Source organism: Tachypleus tridentatus, chromosome 5 (assembly GCF_004210375.1).
Source record: "Tachypleus tridentatus isolate NWPU-2018 chromosome 5, ASM421037v1, whole genome shotgun sequence".
NCBI classification, from domain to species: domain Eukaryota; kingdom Metazoa; phylum Arthropoda; class Merostomata; order Xiphosura; family Limulidae; genus Tachypleus; species Tachypleus tridentatus.
Genome location: NC_134829.1, coordinates 36,133,405 through 36,146,113, shown reverse-complemented (window position 1 = coordinate 36,146,113; position 12,709 = coordinate 36,133,405). Strand labels below are relative to the sequence as shown.

At 35.5% G+C, this 12,709-nt stretch overlaps 1 protein-coding gene across 2 annotated transcripts in view; it reads left to right on the top strand.

The window, feature by feature from the left end:
- LOC143250939 (docking protein 5-like) overlaps window positions 1–8,899 on the top strand; it is a 36,452-nt gene extending 27,553 nt beyond the window's left edge. Inside the window, exons 8-9 of one of the 2 annotated variants that reach the window (XR_013028449.1) lie at window positions 2,962–3,387; window positions 8,472–8,899. The gene's annotated coding sequence lies outside the window, so the exon portion shown is untranslated. Of the gene's footprint in view, window positions 1–2,961; window positions 3,506–8,471 lie in introns of those variants that run through there. The other variant, XR_013028448.1, reaches the window with a different exon arrangement.
- Window positions 8,900–12,709: the final 3,810 nt, after the last annotated feature.

Sequence of the window (12,709 nt, the reverse complement as noted above, 5' to 3'; positions counted from 1 at the left end):
TCTTAGCTGATTCTCTATATCTATATTTTCTTTGGATCACACAGTACTCGAGTATTGAGGTCAGCTTTTACAATTTGCTTTCACTAGGTTCAGAGCATCATAATGAGCACTCCATCTTGTCTGGGAAAGTCTTGACTGTCATGCCTACGTTCTTTATCAGCATTTTTCATCAATGAAGTGAAACTGAAAAGGAATAGATTCTCTCCAAGGTTCCAAATAAATTCACACATGAATAATGGTTCCAAATGAGTGCACTCTGCAAAGATTCAGAGAATCATTTGCATGAGGCACAAAAAAAGCCTTAGAATTTATTTCGCTGATTTTTGACTGAACACCACCATAAATTCCAGTGATAGTTGCAGCGTTGTCATATCCTTGACCAAGGCACAGGTTTATGTCCAGTCTGTCTCCAGATATCTGGTTCTCAAAGTATTTCCAACCAGATAACCCTTGAGTTACCAGATTACACTGTGTTACACAAATTTTGTTCCTTAATTGCTTATGATGTAAAAGTACAGAAAATGGCCATTATTTCCTTCAAACTTTGCTTTCATGACCTGGATAATGAAATTTAGAAATTAACCTATTTTCTGTGTAAAAAGGTCAAATTTGCACATTTTCATTTACATAAGGTCTGAATAAAACAAGATATGAATCAAGATTTGCATGTATTTATACTAAAGTTATACAAAAATGTTTAGAAGTGAGTAGTTTTTCGAGATTTGCGACTGTAATATAAATCACTTTCACATATCAGCCCCAAATATAGTCTTCCATCATGTTTTCGTTACATGCTCCCCCAGGTCACAAAAGCAAAGTTTGAAGAGAAAAATAGGTTTTTTTCATTTACTTTAGGCATAAACAATTGGAAAATAATACTTTCTGCCCAAGAACAAGAAAAAGTAAAAATTTTGTTACATAGTGCTATCAACCCAGAAAAGCAAAAAATTAATTATCAATGACATTGCATTAACACTAATTCAGTATAGTGTGGTATAACTCTAGCTATCATAATTAATATCGTTATTTATCAAGCAGTTGTCATTAACAACATATTAAATATACAGTGATTCTATACTGGACAATGTAAAATTGTGGGCACTAAGACTGGTTGACTAAGCCAATAAGCATTAGTACTAATTCAATATAGAATAGTACTGTAGTTGTTGATCTAAATCTGAAACGGTGTTTACTATATTAAGCGTGTTAACATTAACACATCTCCATACAGTCACATCATCACCCTCTCTGTGTTAACATTAACACATCTCCATACAGTTGCATCATCACCCTCTCTGTGTTAACATTAACACATCTCCATACAGTCGCATCATCACCCTCTCTGTGTTAACATTAACACATTTCCATACAGTCACATCATCACCCTCTCTGTGTTAACATTAACACATCATACAGTCACATCATCACCTCTCTGTGTTAACATTAACATCTCCATACAGTTATCACTCTCTGTGTTAACATTTACACATCTCCATACAGTTACATCATCCCTCTCTGTGTTAACATTAACACATCCATACAGTCACATCCCTCTCTGTGTTAACATTAACACATCTCCATACCATCATCGCCCTCTCTGTGTTAACATTTACACATCTCCATGCAGTTACATCATCACCCTCTCTGTGTTAACATCAGTCACATCACCCTCTCTGTGTTAACATTAACACATCTCCATACAGTCACATCATCACCCTCTCTGTGTTAACATTAACACATCTCCATACAGTCACATCATCACCCTCTCTGTGTTAACATTAACACATTAACACATCTCCATACAGTCGCATCATCACCCTCTCTGTGTTAACATTAACACATCTCCATACAGTCGCATCATCACCCTCTCTGTGTTAACATTAACACATCTCCATACAGTCGCATCATCACCCTCTCTGTGTTAACATTAGCACATCTCCATACAGTCACATCATCACCCTCTCTGTGTTAACATTAACACATCTCCATACATCACCCTCTCTGTGTTAACATTAACACATCTCCATACAGTCACATCATCACCCTCTCTGTGTTAACATTAACACATCTCCATACATCACCCTCTCTGTGTTAACATCACCATGTAGTTGTATTGAGAAGTACAAGTCATATCACCACCACTATAAGATCATAATTATCAAAAACAAGTCACTCAGTCATACACATCATTGTTATTTCAGTAGTAATGGTTGTAGGAAAAATATATAAAAATGTGACTTTCTGTCCCTCTTTACTAATCACCAGTGGTCACCGGGACCACCTTTCATAAATGTGCGTTTCTGTGACATCACAACAATGCATTTATAAATATACAAACATCACTATTATAACACGTTGTCAAAAATGACTGTACATTGGTATAATTACCATGATATTGTTATAAACATCAGCACTTTGTGTTTTACCATGATTATTTAATGAATATTTTTTCCTTTTTTTGAATTTTCGAGGAAAACTGCTCGAGGGCTGTCTGCGTTAACCGTCCATAATTTAGTAGAGTAAGATTAGAGAAAAGGCAATCAGTCATCACTATCCACCGCCAATTCTTGGAATACTGTTACCAAGGGATAGTGGGATTGACCGTTACATTATAATGCACCCACGATGAAAGGGCGAACATGTTTGGTGCGACGGGGATTTGAACCCGCGACTCTCAGATCACGAGTCGAACGCTTTTACCCATCTGGCCATGCCGGACCTTAATGAAACATACCTCATGTATGTGGAGTCGGTGTCAAGTGGAAAAATATTTGGAATGTCAGTTGCAGCTAACTAATGGCTAAAACGTTAACAAACGTTCACTTTTCGATGTAATTTTTATCAACCATTTTATTCTTCGTTTGTAAATTTTGTATTGCCAATAAAAATAATAATTTATTTTATGGTGGAAATTAACATTAAGCTGCTCTAATAGATGGAACCTTTTTTTTTCTTCCTTAGGCCTTTTGGTTTGGAAATTTCCACTTGTATTTTAACACTTCCAGTGGCACACCCCTCCTACCTGTCACCCACCTTAGTACACCCCTTTCACCCACCTCAGTACGCCACTGTTTATCGCTCCAAAATAGTTCAAGCTTCACCCACTTCAGGAGAAGAATTTTGACTCCCAGTGTATGGGCTGATATAAGAGAGAACTAGGACACCCAAAGAACATTGACTCGCGTTGTATAGGCTGATACCAGACAGAACTTGTGTTAACATTTGTTTACTACATTGTACCACACTCGTCTGTTTTACTGGACATTATGGTGGACCATAGCCAGGATATTAATGTTAAAACCGTAACATCAAAATGTTCATTATCATATAAATCAATCCAGTAAGCCTCATTCAGAAGACATCGTTGAAGTAAAGATAATTTTTGGGGTATGTGGAATAAAAAACAGAAAACATAACATTGGCATATAATTATCACACCTGTTTTAAACAAGTCAATAAAGTATAAGGGTATCATCTGAGACAAAGAGTTGTTAAAACAAACAAACTTGTCTCTTTACTGTTCATATCTGGTTCCAATTCGTGAACATGGATAATTTTAGTTCACTAGACTTTTATGAAAATAAATTATCAATTCATTTTACTAAGTAAAATTTTATCGTTTACTCTAGTACATAATAACACAAGTGGATTACATGAGAATATAATCTGATAATTATGAGGTATATTGGACAGTAAATTAACACCGAGGTAAGAAAAGGCTAAAATGTTTACATAAATAATACTGTATTGATCGATCCTGTACTTTCAAATGAACATGGGACATCGTCTGATTTTAAACAAATTTGTGTTTTCCTTTTTTCCAAATCTTTTGGTTCTTGTGACGTAGCTACTTCCTTTGGGTTGGAACACATTGGACCTTCAACATAGTCTGCCTGTTTGTATTCCTTTATCGTTTGTTTTCATACATCTATCTCTCTATCTCACCTGTTGTACCTTATAACGTGTTTCCACTTCTCTTGATCATTGCTCAAGTCTAGGCGTCTATAGCTGTTTAAAATTCCTGGAACACAATGATGGCAGCTTTATTAGAATAGTTTTTATGTTTGGCCCAGTCCAGCACATATTCAATCTCTGACGTTATGTAGAATCCATCATTGTGTAAATATCCTGACAACTAGAACCTTCACTTAACTGTATACCATTGTGAATAATATAGTCTGTGTGATTGTGAGAAGTTCTGTGGAAGAAGTTTTTCGTTCAGTGATTTTAGGCGATTCTTAACTCGCTGTGGAAGGCTATACGGATCACTGCTGGTCAGGTTTATATAGTTGACCTCGCATTTTAGGTCATCTTCATCCGAATTGTCTGGGTTGTCTCTTGAGACATTCACTATTTGCCATTCATCTACAATGTTCGGGTTTTTTTATATACTGATTAAAGCTGTTAAGCAGTATGTCATATCCGAACATGCTGTCAATGTAGGCTTCTACCCAATACAGAAGTGACTGATATTCTTTATATGGATTTTCTGATAGCTATTTCTTAAAGATAAGTGACCAGCTTTCAGAAAATCCAACATGTTTCAGAACATCATCCAAATTTTCACTGTCTAAATTAGTATCAAAGGATAATCCCACTATTCGTTGGTAAAATAGTAGCCCAGGAGTTGGCGGTGAGTGGCGATTACTACCTGCCTTCCCTCTAGTCTTACACTGCAAAATTAGGGACGGCTGGCGCAGATAGCTCTCGAGTAGCTTTGCGCAAAAAATCAAAACAAATCAAACAAAAGCTCCTTGGGGGCCTCAATAATTTCTAGGAGTGTAAAAAAATTATTCACCCAGTATTTGTCTGTCTGACGACGGCGTATATGGGATGGCAGTTCTCTTAGGTGTTCTGTAACAGAATCATTCATTCCTAGTACCAAAGTGAGAACGTTTTCTGGAAATAAAATGACGTCTTCATGAACTAGGTGGACGTCTTCTGGGTTCATGCGTTTGATTATTTTTTTCTTTATTTGTTGTTAAAACCCCACTAGTTCAGTGTGTAAAAGAGTTGTATAGTGCAAAAACACTTCCTACAAAAATATATATACTTAAACATGTATACTTAATCACATGTTCCTTAAAACTTTGAAGCTTATTTATAAATTTCTCATTAAGTTTCTGAGTATTTCTGAGACTAACTTTAACAACTTCGGAAGCAGATGTTGGTGGATATGTTGATGCTTTCTGTATAAACTATCAGTTTGTTGTTGTAAAGTATTACGATTATCAGCAAAATTATAGCATCTTTTAAACGTTTTATCTTTGGCCCAGTATTTTCTTCATCTGATATTTGGTCGCAATTCTGGTCATAGTTCGGTGTGGCACTTTCAAGATCTTGAAATTGGTATGGTTGAGCTTCAAGATCCTGTTTATCTAGTAATGCCACTGTCCAAAACCCTTTTACAACAACTTGAAATTGTATTGTAACTTGAAATGTAGCTAACTTTTTTCAAACATTGGATAAAATGTTTTCTTTGTAATTTTTCCATGACAAGTCTGTGTCTCTGGGATAATTCGTTTTATGTGTTGGTCGAGAGTTTCATTCAGTTTATTAGATGAGTCAGCTGGTAATGATAAGGTAGATAAATCTGCATCTGGATGGTTTACCAGTTTTCGTCCATGTGGGTAGGAAGAAAGTGTGTGTCCCATTATAAACCTGTAATAACAAAGCAAAATAAGTTTCAACAAGAATATGAAGTATTGATTTTATATTTGGTCTGACCACATATAACTGTTACCTACAGTTCATTAAATGAGTTCTTTTGTTGATTATTGTTACGGAAAGCCACTTGGAACTATTTGTGCTAACTGTCTCTAATTGTGAACGAATGAACTGTATAGGGTACAATCAAATCATGAGTTACTCTTTACTAAGGAAAAGTGAAATTAAGTATTACATTATAACGCCCTAACAAGTGAAAGGATGAGCATATTTATTTAAATGATTAAATTCATCTACCTACAGGTTGTGAACCGAGAGGCCTAACTACTAGGCCTTCCCAAGCCCCTGTTAAATGTATCAGTAGTTACACTGCACAACAATTTTTTTCAAAAGTTTTGCTTCCTGAAAAGTTTTTGCTGATTTTGACAGGACTTGGTGGGTATGCACAAATATAGTTTTAGTTTTGTTTCATCACGTAGGAACTCTGAGAAATAGACAGTTAACTGTTTACCGGCAATAACGTATTTAATTGCGTTTATGTTTCTAATACGCTATTAAGTTCAACATAATTAAAAGTGTTTTGCTCCTGATTTTCGTTTGTATTCAATGTCCGGTGCATCACGTTGCAGTATCCAACAGTAGTCAGTAAGCATTGACGGATTCCAGTTGCCCTGATATCGTTTTTCCGTTATAGCAATGTCCTGGTGAAACCTTTCACCGTGTTCGCCACTGACAGCACCGATATTTGTGGGGAAGAAGTCCAAGTGGGAGTGGAGGAAATGAATCTTGAGTGACATGTTGCACTTCATTGTTTTGTATGCTTTGAGAAGTTTGTCTATCAGCTGAATGTAATGTGGGGCTTTGTAATTGTCAAGAAAATTGTCAACAACATCTTTGAAGGCTTACCAGGCAACCTTTTACGGCCCAACTAATAGATCTTCGAACCACTTGTCACTCATAACATGTCTGATCTGAGGGCCAACAAAAATACCCTCTTTGATCTTGGCCTCAGTTATTCTTGGAAACATCTGTCTTAAATAACGAAAAGCTTCGCTTTCTTTGTTCATTGCTTTCACGAAATTCTTCATAAGTCCCAATTTTTTGTGAAGAGGAGGCAAAAAAAATATTTGCCGGGTCGACAAACGGCTCGTGCGCCACATTTTTCTGTCCTGGAACTAACTTTTTACGGAGTGGCCAGCTCTGTCTAGAATAATGTGACTTTTTGGTACGACTGTCCCATTCGCAGATGAAACAACAGTACTTTGTGTAGCCGAGCTGCAGTCCCAGTAACAGAGCAACGACTTTCATTTCTCCACAGATATTCCAGTTGTACTTGCTGTACTGGATGTGCTTCAGCAACATTTCCATCTTCTCGTAGGTTTCTTTCATGTGTGCTGCATAGCCAAGGTGTTGAAGGGTGAACGTTGTCAGTGTGTAACAGAAGAGATTTGAGGCTTAACATTGATGAATCAATAAAGAGACACCACTCTTGCGGGTCATGGTCACAACCCAAAGCAGAGAACAATCCTTCAATGTCAACTTGTGCAAAGAATTTGGTTATATCATCTTGGCGGCTTCAAAAAACAGAAATGTTCGTACCTGGTGACAGCAAACACCATTTCTGCAGTCTGAAACCCAACAATTCGGCTTTTGTTTTTGACAGATCCAAATCTCTGACCAGATCGTTAATTCTGACTGTGTCATGAGATGTGGATCGCCTGGGGAGCACGATTCAAAATCCGTATCAATGTTGCTGCCAGTTCCCTGCATTGCAGTTTCTTCATCTGGTTCGTTTAAGGTCCATTCCTTTGGTGGTTTCAGAATTGGAAGACTGTCGTCATTTGGCACGGGTCTCATTACTGAAGACAGATTTGGGTATTCAATTGACTTCTTGTTTTTAGCAAAGAAACCAGACACATTAGTCAAACAGAAGTAACAATCGGTCACATGGTCTTTTTGTTCTCGCCATATCATCAGGACAGCAAACGGCATTGTTTTTTGAGTGGCTCTGAGCCAAGCTCTCAGACAGACAGCACATGTCGCACAACAAATGTAAGACGCCCATTTCTGGTCTTGATCACCAATTTTACAGCCGAAGTATAGATGAAATGCTTTCTTCATAAGAGCAGTCATTGAGCTTTCTGATGAACAAGAGTATACTCGCCACAAATATAGCAGAATGTATCGCGGCTGTTATGACATTGACGAGACATATTGACCGACACCAATCGTTCTGTGAAGCGTCTATAACATCTAACTTACTTGTTACAGTACTACTGAGGCAATGCTATATTCTGAAACAATATGAACACATTATAAGGTCTATATTAATCCAATGAACAGCATCTGTGTATGCAAGCCACTTTTATAGCCTGCTGAGACAATGTCAAGCTGCCTCCGGCCTGTCCAGGCATTCACGGGCTGCATACTTCCACAGAACAGCTTCCAACCTGGCCTGATTTCATGCTTGGACATGCCCAGACTGCACAAAACATTATTCATAAGTCTCTTACAGAAACGAAATTTTTTGACACAAATATAAGAAAAAACATGACAAAACTGAAGATTTTGATGAAACGGTACGTGATGGGCAAATTTGGATATGATTTTTGTGATCAGCAGCCAACAATCTATAAGGAACACCCAACAGTGTTCAAGAAGCAAAAACTTTGTTGTGCAGTGTTATAAGTCTATTCAGAAGTTCGGTGCATTGATAGAGGTTTTTATCATTTGGTTCTCTTTTTAAAAAAATGTTTTAATAAACAGAACCAGTTCTATTAACAGTATTTCTTTTTACATTTCAGATATGAGAAGCTTTTTGTTTGTGAATTTTGGGCAAATTACACGAGGCTACCTGCGCTAGTCGTCCCTAATTTAGCAGTGTAAGACTAGAGGGAAGGCAGCTAGTCATCACCAACCACCGCCAACTCTTGGGCTACTATTTTACCAACGAACAGTGGGATTGACCGTCACATTACAACGCCCCTACGGCTGAATGAGCGAGCATGTATGGTGTGACGGGGATTTGAACCTGTAAGTTTCGAATTATGAGTCGAGCGCCTTAACCATCTGGTCACGCCAGGCCATTAGGTATCGTATGAGTCATTAATCTTTGCACTTAAATGAACTAAAATTATTGTTATTATTGTGTGTCTCATTTTTATTCTTTTATAAATATTATACCGAAATCACATTTTAATTACTTATTTATTAGTAATAAACGTAGCTGTTCTTATGCAAAGGAAAACAAGTTACGAATACTATTTTTAAAAATATTTTTTCAAGTTTGTTAAACACAAAGCTACATAACGGTCTGCGTGTTATTTAATCTGTTGCACAAATGAAACTGGAATTTTGTGGAGTTTATAAATAAAACTGTTAAATTTGAATCGTTGTAAGTTTCATTGTTTGTGAAGTGTCATAAGGAAAGATGAATTACTTGCTTAAGTTCCTCTCTATATCCAATCTGAACTGAAAGAAAACAGAGAAAGTTAGAAAAAATACATATTAACCAAGGGTTAACAAATCGTACAGTTTCACACCACACTCTCAATATCTTTTTGGGGGATTATTTTCAAAAATCCCCAACCATATTTAGTATTCCACTTGTGTACGAAATATCCAAACAGGGTTCCATATACAGTCATGTGATAAAGTTAGGACACCCTATGAAAGCCTGTGTATTTTTGTAACATTTTTGGATATATAGATATTTAATCTCAATTTTAACAATACTGAGTGAGTAAATGGAATATAACTAAACAATTAAAACTGAAGAAAAGACTTTTCAAGATCTTCTGTAAATGTAATTCTACAAAAATGCATATTCTAACTGAGGAAAAAGTAAGGACACCCTACCCCCTAAGAGCTAGTGTTACCCCCTTTGGCTGAAATAACTGCAGTGAGACGCTTCTTGTAGCCATCTACCAGTTTCTGACATCGGTCTGAAGAAAGTTTGCCCCACTCCTCAATGCAAAATTCTTTCAGCTGTGAGATGTTTGAGGGATTTCTTGCATGTACAGCCCGTTTCAAGTCACCCCACAGCATCTCAATGGGTTTAAGATCTGGGCTTTGACTCGGCCATTACAGGACTCTCCATTTCTTAGTTTTCAGCCAGTCCTTGGTGGGTTTACTAGTCATCACCACCCACCGCCAACTCTTAGGCTACTCTTTTACCAAAGAATAGTGGGATTGACCGAACATTATAACGCCCCCACGGCTGAAAGGGCGAGCATGTTTGGCGCGACGGGGATGCGAACCCGCGACCCTCAGATAACGAGTCGCACGCTTTAACACGCTTGGCCATGCCGAGCCCTATTCAAATAGCATTAATTGTGAACCTCCAAAATCTAGGACATATTTTATAATTTTATGGTTATATATATATATATTTTAGAAAATATTAATACTAATAAAGGTAGGTGAATAAAATCACAAGGAAGGACTGCGTTAAAAACAGCAAATCCAAACTTCTGACTAATTATATTAGTTTGTTATAACTTTAAAAAACAAGTCGAAACAAATATAAATTAAACAAAACACGCTGCCATAATTGATCCCAGGGTACACACTAATGTGGGATATAATAATGTATCCTGGGTTAGGGAGGTGACTGTGGAAGTAGATCCACATAGCAGTGGGGATACAACGTCTATTAGTCTTAACCTCCATTCGCCAGTCTGACGTAAGAAATAAAGGAGTAGCTATAAAAATAGAAATAGAAACTAGAAGAACGAGATGTGGGTACTCAAGCCCACAACGTTCCACATCTATATCACCCTTCACTGCCTGCAGACAGTTGTGAGAAGGTGACTGCTCTCCAAAGTAAAGAAGAAAAAACGATTGGAAAATATGAATAAGAAAAATAAGGTGCTACTATTTGGGGGTAAGTAAGTTAAATAAACTTACCTCGCCAAAGTAAAGAAGAAAAAAATAATTGGACGGAAATTGTGTAAATTCATCATTTATGATATGTTATCTTAGGACATAAAAAGGTGCTTCCTTTATATGTAATTGTAAAAAACATCCATAGAAACTACTAAACATAAAATGCGAAGTAATATTAAAAAACACAAAATGCAAAACTGAAAATTGGTATGCACTCCTGCACGGACCAGGTCAACAGACAACAAACAATGTTATTACAGTTATATATATATATATATATATGTATGTGTACTTTTAAATGTAGTTCACAGATACATTCTTCATTATAATAGTTATGCTTCAGTTTCATGTTTCAAGTGCTTTGGTTTGTAACAGTTATGTGACACAGGCTTCCTTATTCAGTTTATAAAGTAACAGGAACGTTTTAACAAATTGGCCCATAACCACACACTAATTCTGAAGACAATATTTTATTACCAGAACAGTCGCTGCCGAATATTTGGTAGGCTTAACATTTCTCTTGTTTGTAGGTATAATTACAATGCGAATTTAAACTTTAAAAAAGTTGTTTTGGTTTTAATAATGGATTCCCCATAATTCAGCTACACAAGTTTCGAAAATAATATTCATTTGTTTCTATCACGTAAGACTTTCACGATTGGTCTAGAAAATCTATAGCCAGTGGCTGTATCCATCCGTAATCAATCCTTACTATATATACTAACGTGTATGCAATGCTGAAAACAAGCTGCCTTAGCTAACGAAGACTAATGTATTATCTACTTTCAACTTACACATTAAAATATACTTTATAGAGAAAATAAGTAATTGTTGTGCATTCATTCGACAAATGGCTTTAAATTTATATATGTATATATTTATTATTATTATAATAAAAGCGAATAAGATGTGTAGTTAAGTATGTAATTTATTATTATCTCGAGAAAAATATTACAACTATTTTACATTAATGCCAAAGTTTCTACACAATAGTTTTCCTTCGGTATCCTGTCCTTAACCATCCACTTTAATTGACTGACTGTCTCTCTTATAACACGTCCACAGTTTAAGTTGCGAAGATATTCCAAAAAAAAAAGATTTTTAGTAGATAATTGACAACGTTGATAAATGTAAACAACCAATTATTTTATATTTGTTTTGAAAATGTCTTGACGATTTGTTGGTTTTTATTTTGTTTTTATACTGTAATGCTGACTTTTGTTTCGTTAGTAAATCTAAAGAAATAATTACACTTCTTAGCTGTATATGGAGCTAAACATGCGGTTTTAAAATATTTATTTTTCATTAACTTAGTAAATCTATTCGTGAATAGAATACTAATAACAGTTGAACAAAAATAAAGAAACTATTAAATGTATTCAATACGTATAGCAATGTCAAGACACTTCAATTAATAATTTGTGCGTTTTAGAAAAGAAAATTATGATAACAAAGCTTTTTTTAAAAAACGAAATCACTCCTATGTTATCGCTTTTATACGTCTGTAATCCACTTAATACCAGTTCATCTCCGATGGCTTAACAAAACTATTTAGATGTCATTGTTTGACATGAGATGGCGCCACTTCCAAGGTTAACTTGGAATTTTTAGTGTTATCTCCGTCGCAAATATTTTACGAATAAAGATTTTTTACGATATCATTCATATTGTCTTTCATGTATGATGACTTTAAATATTAATATAATATTTTATTAAATTATCTTTATCATGTTTATTGTGGCAATTTAAACATATTAAAATGTATTTTGCTCAAACTGTCCGAGGGAAAAAATATAATATTAGTTAAACAGTACTTTATCAAAATATATTATCAGACATAAGACCGACAATTTGTTGCTGAATAGCTGTAACTGTGAAAGATGGAGGAGAAAAGATTATAATAATATTTCACTTATTATACGTCTTTCAAGAGATTCTGAAAGTAATTATATATATGTGAAACATTTGACATTTATTTTATTTATTTATATTTTGTCTTCGAATGAATTTCGATTGCATTTTAACATATGATAATTTCATTTCATTACTTTCTAGTATGGCCCACTCACATATCATGGTGTTAAGTTCTCGTTATGGGAGTGTATGTTTATCGTAACATGCTTGGTCTGACATAACATTCATAATAAAATGTGTA